General features: G+C 40.2%; 1 protein-coding gene across 1 annotated transcript in view; it reads right to left on the bottom strand.

Annotated features, from left to right (window-relative positions):
* The window catches only part of luzp1 (leucine zipper protein 1), a 53,976-nt gene that overhangs the window by 29,495 nt on the left and 12,015 nt on the right, over positions 1–12,466 (bottom strand). Inside the window, exon 2 of the mRNA XM_061696346.1 lies at positions 2,276–2,333. The gene's annotated coding sequence lies outside the window, so the exon portion shown is untranslated. The remainder of the gene's footprint in view (positions 1–2,275; positions 2,334–12,466) is intronic.

Genomic DNA, 12,466 nt, shown 5'->3' with positions numbered 1-12,466 from the left:
TCCAATTCTAAAGTCTTTACACTGGATATCATATCCTTTCCTTGATCAACTATGGGGGAAATCAACAATTGATCAAATCTTTTTTTCAATATATTTTTTCCCCTAGGAGAGTGGCTATCTGAATGTTTTGAACTCAAAATAAGAAATGGATTTTACACAAAAGACCGAATTCCTTAACGATAAATTAACTATTACGTCCATCCCGATGGTGGAGTCCTGCCAATCTGTTCCTCACGTTATCTCAAAGACAAGTACGATGCATTTTTTTTGTCTTTTTTGTTGTTTGAATCATGTTAACTGTTTGACCCTCCCGTGGAATCCAAAATGGTATGGCTCCCCTCATTTTATGTCATTCTCTGTCAACCAACAAGTAAAATGCCAACATACAGAAGAAAAGTCGCTCTTTTTAATGTCTTAACCTTGGCGGAGGTCCCCACTCTGCTGAGTGACTAATTCAACTACCCTAATTGAAAATGTAATCACTGTATTTATCAGGGCCCACGAGAAATGTTTACGTGCTGACAGCTGAGATGAATGGCACAGCTGATCCATAGCGTGTTCTGTTTACAACAAAAGTGTAAGGCTTTTTGTGCACCAGGGAGGGGAGGATGACGATGCCTACAGCTCCTCATCATGTATTTGTTATGTGTCCAGCTAAGAGAATGCAGAACAGTTCATATAAAAGGGAAGAGGCCCCCATATTGGCCTTATTGACACCAACAGACACATTAGGGCTCTGATCAGTACAGTGTGGTTGAAAAATACAGTAGAGTGTGCCACTCCTGAGTGCAGCTCTTGGCTATGGGAAGGAAGCTTGGCGCCGGCATTTGTGCCTGACAGGAAACAAACTCGCACAAAGATCTGAGAAAGGAAGCACAGAAGAAGTGAGGAGGAGGAGGATGAAGAGGAAGTGGGTATAGATGTGCAAAGGAGGTCAAAGCAAATATGTGGAATTTAGATACTGACTATGAGAAACTTAGGCAAAGTAAAAAAAGAAAAAAAAAAGAAAATGTCCCTCAATACAAAATGGACACAGAAGAATAGAGGGGAGACCTCCAACAAGGCCTAACTTTTAACATAAGTACTAAAAATAAATATTGTCTATTTTCATGGGGTGTGATATTAGTTCAGAGGATGGATTTATTCATTAGTGGATGGAGGGTGCCATTTGGATTCAGCGGTGGACTGTACCATTTAGAGCCCGACCGATTCATCAGTGGGCTAATTATAGCGTACCACCAATAAATCGACATTGGTCAATATGTAACCAATGTATTCACTTTTCGATGCGCAGAGATTTGGTCGCTCTGCACCTGTGTGTCTGTTTTGCACTCTGCCCGAGTGCCTGACCCTTGCCCCCCCCCCCCCCACACACACAAACACACAGATCAGTGAAGTGGACCCCTGCCTTCTCCATTCACACGGCTGCAGCAGAGGAGAGGACAAAGACGAGAGAAACTTTATTTATTTATTTATTTATTTTGCTCAATATAACTCAGCCAAAATGAAGTGCAATACTTGACTGCAACCAGTCCCAGGCAACCTGAACTATTTTGAGTGGTAAAGAAATGGTGTTTCAGTGTCATGATGGTTGGAGATGACCGCCGTCCGGGCAAGTGTTGCTTCTGTTAAGCCATATTTCACGCTGTTACTGCTTTTATCTTGGTAGATACTTTCTGTTTTTATTCCCATTCAAGTTGCTTTGATGGGACTGTAATCCAGAGTAGCACAGTGCATAAGTGGAAAGTGGTTGGCACGTCTGCCTCACAGTTCTGAGGTTCAGGGTCGAATCTCAATTTGCATGTTTTCCCAGTGCTTGCATGGGTTTTCTCTGGGTCCTCCGAGTTCCTCCCACATTCCAAAAATAAGTATGTTAGGTTAACTGAAGACTCTAAATTATCAGTCGGTTTAAATGTAAGAGTGAATGGTTGTTTTTAACTATACACAGTAATTATAAAGTAAAAAAAAAAAAAAAAAAATGGGTAAGCCTCCACCTATCATGAATTTAAACATGGTTACTAGGTACCTACTGTACTTCATTACCCATGAAAATTGTTGTGCACAGCAGACAAGAGTAAGAGGCCGGCTAGTTGTGTTCTCCACTTGCAGACTTTTAAACAAATGTTGCAGCAAAGTAAACTGAACTGGGCGACAATGGAAGAGCATGAGGCAACAATTCCACGAAAAGACGGGGGTTCAGTATCTAGCAAGTTTAATTCTGAAATTTAAAGTGCTCTTAATGAACTGCAGATGAGTGGAATGAGATAAAACTCACATTTCAGACACATCCTTCATCTCTGACATGTTAAGCTCCTCTTCCCAAAGTCTCCATCCTGTAATTGGAAACAAACAATGTGGTTAGCAAAAGTGCAATTATCAGGCTTTCAAAATGGCACCTTTTGCTCACGTTTGTGTTTGACCTTCAGCTGGGGGCTGACAATGATCTCAGTGTGGAGTGGATGAGGGATATGTGATGGTGAGGAGTCAAGCTAACATCCCGGGAGTGGATACGTGTTTTGTGGGCTTTGCAATAGACTCATGCATGAGCAGACAAGCCATGTTTGGCCATGGCAACACAAGGCCCTATTCACTTCTCTGCGGAGGCACCGGTGTGCGTGTATGCACGCGCAGACACACACACACACACACACACGCACACACACACACACACACACTATTATCATAATCATCATCATCAACAATGACCCAAGAAGCTCTCGAGTGCTTCAAAATACACACACACACACACACACACACACACAGACGGCACAGAAGACAGGCATTCCACTACAGTAGCATTCCATATGTTTGGTTAAGCAGAGAGAATCCAGATTTAAGACAGCAAGCTGGACTGAATTAAAAGGATGAGTATGGAGGGAGAAGGAGGAGGCAGAGGGAAGCACTCCAAATTATAGCAAAGTCAAAATTTTGAGCTCAATGAAACTAAGTGGGGGGGGGAATAAAAAAAAAAATGGTGGTGAAAATTTGGAGCTTGTCCAAAATGCTGTCAGGACCTTGGATATCCAACTTTCATCATGTGTGATATCCGCTGTATGCATTGATGTATTTTTTCTTTCTAACATGTTGGCATCTGGTTGCTCCTACACTCAACACCATAATTTTACACCAATGAGAGCAGCTGGGTGTTTTTTTTTTTTGCTGAGTCAGCTCATGCTGTCACGCTACGACGGCGCTTAACAGCAAATCAGATGGATTGTTCAAGCTTGAAGTTTTATTACCAAAAACACGTCTGGCTAACAACGAGAGCCACAATATAACAATTACATATGAGACCTTATTATTATATTTGGCATTTGTGATAAAAAAATAAAATACAAAATAAATGCTCGGTACACCAAGTTGAATATTTTTCTTCCTTTATTGGCATATTCGTCTTACTCTTGTGGCTCTCAAGTGTGAGACACTCTCCAAAACTCACTTGACATGAATCAAAGCGTGACAGTGATTATTAGAGCCTACATGGGGGGGGCTGGCTGCAGGAAGATTTGCAAAGTACTGTTTTTCATAACCAAAACCGCCACGTTGGTGTCGCTGTCACACAAATTTCCTGCCTGCATCCGACTTGTGTGGAAAAATGGATCCGAAATGTCAACGGATTGATGAGAAACTTTGCGGCAAAATGGGATTTTCCACACTGCATGATAAAACACTGCAGTACATTGATAAATTGTTCACTAAAAACACAGGTTGCAGCCAAAAGTCACTTTATAAACAGTCAAGCAGAACTCTTTGATGCAATAAATGCATCCCATCTGCGGCATCATTGCAATTCTAACGAATATACTTGCAAAAACCTAGCAGGATTAAGTCTCAATAATTGCTTCGCCAAAAGATTTCCAACATGACGCCAGCTATAGGAAGGCTAAGCAGAATAAACAGAGTTACTGATAACTGCCTTTGGGTTTTTGCAAAATGTCATTTCCAATGCATATAAAAGCTTTTGCATAACATTATTCTATGGTGGTTAAATCCAATATAATGTTGTGACAAACGCTTAAAACATTACATTTGCCCTGCAATAAGTATCGAAACTCATCTATATATCATATAAATCTCATTTTGTTTTCCAGCATGCTAAAAGTTGGCTTGATTTTTTTTGTAGGGGGACTTTCAAATTAGGTATTTTCATGTTTCATTTTCAACATTTGAGTCTCATTTGACTTTGTTTTAGTCAAAACCCAACAAGTGCTGGTACAGGTACATATTTTAGTACCTGTATAGTCTGGTTTCCCAAGAGACTATCCCATCTTGAACGTGTCTGTACATGCTGTAAAGATTTGTTCCCGCACATTTATCATTCTGGGTGTATAATTCATTCTTATATTGCCATGTCTGTCACCGATGTGTTTTTAAAAAAGGCCAGATATACCTTTTTTAATTATTTAGGGAAATGTTTTGGTGTCATGTTTATTTTGCGGCATTTAGGAGAGGTTTGAAGAAATGTTACACACCACCATGTTACACTGGAAACAGTGTCGTTCTGGCTATTCATTTACACAATTTTTTTTTTTTTGTGGCATTCAACGTGGGGCATTTTACTTCAGCGTTTAGAAGATTTTTTGCAAATGTAGTTAGCTACAATTACAAGTTACCCTGTTGAAAATGTAACTATTTCAGTTACTTTCTCAAATTAATACAGTATATCTGATTACATTTGATAACATTTTGATTACTTTTCTTAATTTTGAACGAATGCTTCAACAGGACCCTTGGATCTTTCCTCTAAAAATTCAGCCGATGTTCATACACCTGGTTAGAAACTGCCAATTGCACATTTGTTCAATGCACCACCAATGACTTGACCTGAAATCGGCCACAATTCAAAATTGAGTGAGCAGTCTCGGAATCGGGCACAATTTGTACTTTATCTGTACAGCTTTATCAGGAGGATTTTATGTAACATACACGTTGTTTTAACCTACCATTGAACTGAAACAGAGAGCGCCATTTGAATTTTGTCAAGCAGCAACTAACCTCATTCGAAGGTGGATGTTTTAAAGCTAAATATTTGGATTCAAATGAAGCACAGAAAAGAAGCGTCCATGGCAACATAGTGAGTCCATCCATCCATCCATTTTCTGAGTAAAACAAAAGAGGAAATGAGAGTGAACAAAAGAAGAGGTACGAGACAGATCATGTTCAATTTCCTCCGCTGGAGAAACTTTCAAGGCCTGAAACTCCATCCGGGGTTCTACCGGCCAAGCTGGCCCTGTTTGTATGGGCACCCATTTCCTGAGTGATTAACAGGATGTGTGTGTGAGTGCGCACACTGGGGGTTGCAGCTTGGAGTGGTCTGGGGTTGTTTTGTCTGCTCAGGGAGGAAAGGAATGCTCAAGTCAAACAAAGTGGACAGGATGCCTTGTGAGAAGCGGAGACGAGGGTGAGAAATAGCAAGCACAGAGGGGAGAAGGACGGCGAGAGACAGGAAGTCGAGGTCCAGAAATGTCGCAGACAGAAGGAGGAAAAGAGGAGGTGAGCGTAGCAGAGAGTGAGTGTCAGAGAGGTTGATTTCTCATGTGTTGAACAGCATTCCTCCTCCTGCTGCTATTTGCATTCCGGCACAGCAGAGAGGTGGAGAGACAATTTCGTCAACAAGCTGTCAGATAGAAAACCATTCACCTCTTCCAACTTGACTGTAAACCTGCAAAACCAGTCCTGATATCTAATGACTAACAGCCCTCGAGCTCTCCTTGTTCCACAAAAACATATTAGCGCTACACATACTCACAGCGCAGCTATACGGAGAGTATTATATTTATTTATGCAAGAGTAATACTTGGTTACACAGAAATCGTCTAATTTGCCAAGTTGGCAAATGCAAGGAGGGCTAAAGTGGTCAAATCATCAACATAAACAATTAAGTTTTCAAAAAAGGTCAAATGGAATGCAACCAGCAGAGGCACTATTGAGTCAGCTTTATGATGCTCAATACAACACTGGCCTTGAAAGAGGAGTTCAGAACATTCACAAACATTCTCCCATCCCAATGAAAATAATAAAGATTAACTGAGCATTAATGTTACCTGTACTGGAACAAGGAAATGTATCTGTTTATTCATCAAAATACTTAAACTCCATTTCCACCAAGTAGTACAGTTTGGTACTCTGTGTAGGTTTTGTCAAATGTTGTGAAGGTTTCTGATTTTGGCATTTTTTTGGCACCAATGTCAAGATAACAAAACTAATAGTACTATACCGTCCATTCATCAATTTATTATAACGCTCCTCATTTGGGTCATGCGTGTGCCGGACCCTATCCCAGTTGACTTTGGGGCACATAAACAAACATTCGCACCGGAATGAAGCCGGACTACCCAGAGAAAACCCACGCAAGTAGTGAGAGAAGATGCACAATCCACAGAGGATTGACACCTGAGCCGAGATTCCAAACATTGTTGAATTCAATGTTGTGGTACTGATACGTTTTCAGGATATTTAACGTACTGTCATTTCCATTGGGATCGCCATCCCGCCAACAAACCATTCAATGTCAGATCAAGGTTTATTTTCTCCATATTGTACCGAGACAAGCTAAATTCTACTGTACCACTTGGTAGAAATCCACCCATCCATTTTATGTCTTGTTTGGGGTTGCTGAAGCCCATGGGAGCACTATTGGGTGAGAGGCAGACTAAATCCCGGAGCAGTAGCCAATTAATCGAGGGTAAACTTAATTGAGGCACTGACCGGGAATTGATCCAAAACTAGCTGCATGAAAGTCAGCTATGTGAACTGCTACACTACCCATAACCTTAACAAGTAAGCAAAGTAGGATTTGGAGTCAGGGTAGTCTGGTAATAGAACATTTACTTTTGGAGTATCTACAATAAGTCACCTTTTTTAATGATAAGATCTCAATACATGTAAATGAAACGCCATCAGATATTATTATTATATGGTTTCATATGATTAATATGTTTAAAATGTTTTTTCACTTTCTCAGGTGCCACCCAAATTGTTATCGTCTGACTGCATTCCTTTGCATTATGATCAAGCTTTCATTTTCTCAATTAGTACCGGTAGTTATGAAAGGATTTGTGCAATTGTTGTTTGGTATTTGTTGTGTTTCTTTCAATTAAAAAAAAATAATTATCTCAATAACCCTTTAAAATAACGCTTGGAGGTTAAACCCATGTCTACTCCTATAAAATAAACAGCTTATTTGGGTGCTCTGCCATTTCTCTTCAGTTATAAAGTTCAGCTGCCAAGCACTTCCTTGTGCTGTTGTTGTTGCGCGAGCCGGACCCTGCCCATACGGGAGTTAGCCATTCTTTGACTGGCAGAGCGGAATTGATAGGCTGCTATTGTTTCCTTTTAAGGCCAATTGTGTCTGAAATGCTTGGCATGCCTGGGAGTGCAGATGCGGCTCACTCGACGGAGAGATAAAGCGCTAATTTAGCAGCATTCTTCAGCCCGGTACACACCTGTAGAGAGGGATAGGAACTTAAGGGAGGACCACATGGAATGACAGGGGCAGGGTGGATAAAACAAGATGAAAACATTGTTGACAGGCTTAAACGACTTAGAAAACAATGACAGCAGGTGACACTGTCGTTTTTTTGTGCAAAACTAGTTGTTTGAATTGCACATCCTGACATAAGATATCAATGCGTAGATATCGGTAGTTAAATAATACTCTTTGCTTTGCTAGAACGTGTTTTGTAATGTTCCAAATGTGCAGTAGTAGAAGTAGTAGAATTTCTTTTCCTTGTGTCACACAAAATGAAGAGCACACATTTGCCTACAATATATATATAAAAAATAAAATAAAATGATGACTGTAAAAACGCATAAGATCACAAGTTAACAACTATGTTAACTTGTGAGGCATTGGTCAAATGATGTTCTGTAATATTCGGATTGGCCAATAAGTTGTGCTTGTTAACATCTGTGAGAAACACAGACACGCAAAAGCGCTGTTCGTTCGTGATTGCGGAATGTCTAACAAATATTTTGCACTGTTTCAAAGGAATAGCATGACTAGTTTGTGACATTAAACCATAAGAAAACTGGTGGAGAAGTATGTGACGTCGGCGAGTTTGCGTTAGAGTGTCTGGGTCTGAGCTGCGGCGGAATGCACTCATCGTGTTTATGCGGTTTACTGTTCTCCCAGCGTTCAATAAAGGGCTCAATAAAGTGCATCGGCGACTGTGGCTCTCCTTTCCCACATGCGGGGCATTACAATAAGTAAGTCAGAATCAGAATCATCTTTATTTGCCAAGTATGTCCAAAAAACACGCAAGGAATTTGTCTCCGGTGGTTGGAGCCGCTCTAGTACGACAACAGACAGTCAATTGATAGAGAACACTTTTGAGACATAAAGACATTGACAAAAAACAGTCACTGAGCAATAAACGGTTGCTAGTTATCTGGTAATGCCGGTACATTTTTTTTTTTTTTTTTTTGGGACAATTGTGCAAAAGATGCAGAGTCCTCTAGCAGTTCAAATGACTAATATTGCAATAGTCCGGTGCAATGACCATTGGGCAAAGGGCGCCGAGACTTCAAGGAGTGTATGCAGTTTAAAGTGACGAGTAGCGCGATAATCTGGGACAACGTTGGTTGTGCAAATGTTGCAGATACTCCTCAATCAGTGTGCAAATTGAGCAGATGCTACTCTGGCATGAGTGGCCAGTATTAGTCAACAACAGATATGCAAAGTATAGGCCTATCCATCCATCCATCCACTTTCTGAGCCGCTTCTCCTCACTAGGGTCGCGGGCGTGCTGGAGCCTATCCCAGGTATCATCGGGCAGGAGGCGGGGTACACCCTGAACTGGTTGCCAGCCAACATATAAACAAACAACCATTTGCACTCACATTCATACCTACGGGCAATTTAGAGTTGTCAATTAACCTACCATGCATGTTTTTGGGATGTGGGAGGAAACCGGAGTGCCCGGAGAAAACCCACACATGCAAACTCAACACAGGCGGTGCCGGGGATTGAACCCCGGCCCTCAGAACTGTGAGGCAGACGCTCTAACCAGTCGGTCACCGTGCCTCCAAGTATAGGCCTACTGTTAAAAAAAAACAAAAAAAACATCACTTTAAAAAATAGCGGGGGCATGAAAGATGAAGCACTATATAGTAGAGAAAGACTAGTTACAAATGAATTAACATTCAATAGTAAGACAATTACGACTACACTGATGTTTTTTCACCGATTAAACTAGAAAGACTTAATGTGTAACTTACAATGCATCTTTGGATAGATCTTCTGTAATATTGAGGTTGGCTCATAGGTGGCCCATCCAAATGTTTGTGAAAGACACGTACAAATATTAACATTTTTCTGTGCCAGATCAAGCCTTCTTACAAATGTTTCACAAATAGAAGGAAGGACTACGGTTAGCTACAATCAACAACAAGACAATTATGATGACTGAGTTGTCGTTTAGGTTTATAAGTTACAGTGTAGACAACAGAATGTTTAATGGTCCAAAAATGAGTCATGCTAATTTAATTGTCGCACATGTGGAACACATTCAGTCCAAGCTAATTTATGCCCTTTATTTAAGCCGACAGGACAAACGAGGAAATGCCTCCCTTAACTACCAGATAACATGGACTATAAATCTTAAATTCTTAATGTGGCCAACTAAATTGTCGCCTGTTGAGGCACACAATGCAGTAAAAAATGTGGATGGTAGAAAACCAGAACCAGAAGCCTTCGATTCGTATCCGTTTTTGACCTGGCAGTCAAAACACAACATAAGTTGTATACACCTGCTTGTCACCGCTGCAGGAGCACACACATACAATAAACTATATCGCTAACCCGACCAAGCTGACGCACTGATCAATCTTCTAAAGTCCTTTCCTTCACATGTTTGTGCATACATGCAGTGGACAAAGTGGATAGATGCCCTGAAATGTAAGGGAGAAGGGAAGAGGAGGGGGACCCAAAGTGGCTGGGCTTCACAAATAAACCCAGACGCTGGGAGAAAGGGAGGAAACGGGCTGAGGTTGGATCATAAAATATGCCTGGTATTCCACAATGTTCCACAGTGCACAAATGAGCCACTCAGGGACCTGGGAGTGTTATGGGATTCCTGTGAGGCTCCTGGGACTGAATGTGTCCACATAAGCACATATTCCTTTAGCAGCTCCACAAGTGTTATCACTGGTGGCTAAGGATAAAGTGAAGTAAATAATTAACTTGTTTTTATCCAAATATACAGTATTAACCTGGGTTCTTTTTGTTCAAGTACCAACAGTCAATAAGGTGATGACTACCAATACTAGTAGTTTCTTTTTTCCCACTCAAGATCTTGCAATTCGCTAGGGATCAGTCTAGGACAGAGGTCACAAACACAACCCTATTCTATAAAAAGATCACCAGTGATCGGACACTGTGATTTCCTAGAAAGGTTGTTGAAGTGATCATTTGAAAATGTAAACACTTGCAGATATGTATAGACTTGTGTGCTTATTTTCATTATTATTTTATTATTATTATAGTCCACAATATTATTATTATTATTATACTCCACAATAACCATTCAATTTTGAATTTGATTTTACATTATATATGCTATCACCCGTACCCGTCAGTATGTTTGATTCCTTTTGGTGCATCCATTCAATACGCCCACAGCGTCTGAGAGGTGGCCCTTATTATTCAAGTTTTGAAACCTGATTTTATATACGTAGCAATTTGTTTTAAATTTTCATTCATGCAAATTTGGTAGGCTTGTTAACATTACATAACTCTTCTCTGTGCTGTGTCGAATTTACGTGTAATTTTTTTGGGCCTGTTCGCTGCCTCTTTGAAAAGCATAAATCAAGGCATGCCAATACATGGTCTGATGGAGGAATGTAGAAAGAAGAAAACAGATGTTTTATTACATCAATAAGTTTCGCAACCCAAATAGGGGTACTGTTATATAAAGTAAGAAAATACAAGAATATGTATTATGAGTCATTTTATTGTGTTGCTATTTTTGGACCACTGTTACCTGCTTGAGGATTGTCTCGTGAGCCATTGATGAGCTGTTTGTGTTGTGGTTTTGGTTCTGCCAGACAGACCTCCTCCTTTTGAGCGTATCCAACAGCGTCCAAGACAAACTGCTGGTGGAAGATACACTCCTCACAGATACTTTCCATCATAATAACTTGCATAAGACTCTCTTTTTGTATTTTGTAAAGGACACTCCTAATGGCTGATGACTAAAGTGGTGCAACAAACTTGCTGTGTCAAGTTAGCCAATTCATAATTGAGACAGGAAAAGATCTTCTCACTGATTTCATATAAAGAGATGGTGTTTAGGTCATCAAGAAATGATTGGGACGGGTGAAGGCATCGTAATCCCAAAGATTCATGGTTACTGAAGGGGGCACTCCACAAATGAAATTGCATTGACATTAACTGTAGAAATTGAAACGAGACGACAAAACAATCATACCCAGGTTTACAAACCTTAATGACTAAATGACTGTATTTTATGTTAATATTGTTAACATTTCATTAGTTTTACTTTTTGTAAGCATATGTGCAAAAACAAATATTTTGGGCAAAAAATAAAATATTTAGTCACTTGTCTTGGATGTAAGTAGTCCTGTAGTCCTTCTTAAGATGGTAAACTAGTTGAGACTGAATCAACAGTCTCTCTGCTGGTTTCATACAAGCACTCAATGTTGCCGCAATTACTTCAGTTCAAAACATTATTCATTAACAATCAAGTCCACACAACAAATTACTTTGATTGTATCGATTATTGCACTCTATCGGATCCTAATGATATTCTAGCAAGAGTTACTCTATGATTCCCACTCATTGTCCCATCCATTACCTTATTCTTTTTACTTTACTGTTTTGAACTTGTTAACCCGATGGACCAACTTGACAATTCCATGAAAACTGGAGAAATGTTCAAGGTCCACAAAGAGGTGAAGAAAAAAAATAACAGAAGACAAAGCAGCAGCAGTCCAGAGAAAAAGAAGACAAGGAAGTGATTAATAGCCAGGTTGCCATAGCGTCCCAGCATTCCTCTCCCTAAGAACATGTATATTTGCTGATCACAAGTAAAATAATCTGCAAAAGGAATTTTATTTTGATAACCGCCCTGTAGATCCGAGACCTGGACAGGAGTGTATGTTGCATTTCTCCCTCGTACGGTTCACCTAGCTGAGCGGGGTTTGATGCATTGTTTGTGTTTAAATATCCATTGGTTAAAGTGTTAAGACTGCGACTATCCATGCAATTCATTAGCCCCTCTATGGCGTTTTGCATTGTGCGCTAGCGTAAGGCAAAGTTGTGTGAATGTTTTAAACATACATGTAATTCATGTTGAGTTTGACAGTAGACTTCAAGCCCTTTTGTTGAACTGTTCACTATCTGCCAAACTGCTTCTTGTTGTGAAGTGAGTTGAATTCACTGCCCCCACAGCGCTGGTACGGTATTTTAATTTTATTCCCCTAAATCAAAGCAAAAAAATCTGCC

Source organism: Phycodurus eques, chromosome 14 (genome assembly GCF_024500275.1).
Source record: "Phycodurus eques isolate BA_2022a chromosome 14, UOR_Pequ_1.1, whole genome shotgun sequence".
NCBI classification, from domain to species: Eukaryota; Metazoa; Chordata; class Actinopteri; order Syngnathiformes; family Syngnathidae; genus Phycodurus; species Phycodurus eques.
Note: the sequence above shows the minus strand (reverse complement) of the source record. Positions and strands in the feature narration are given on the sequence as shown.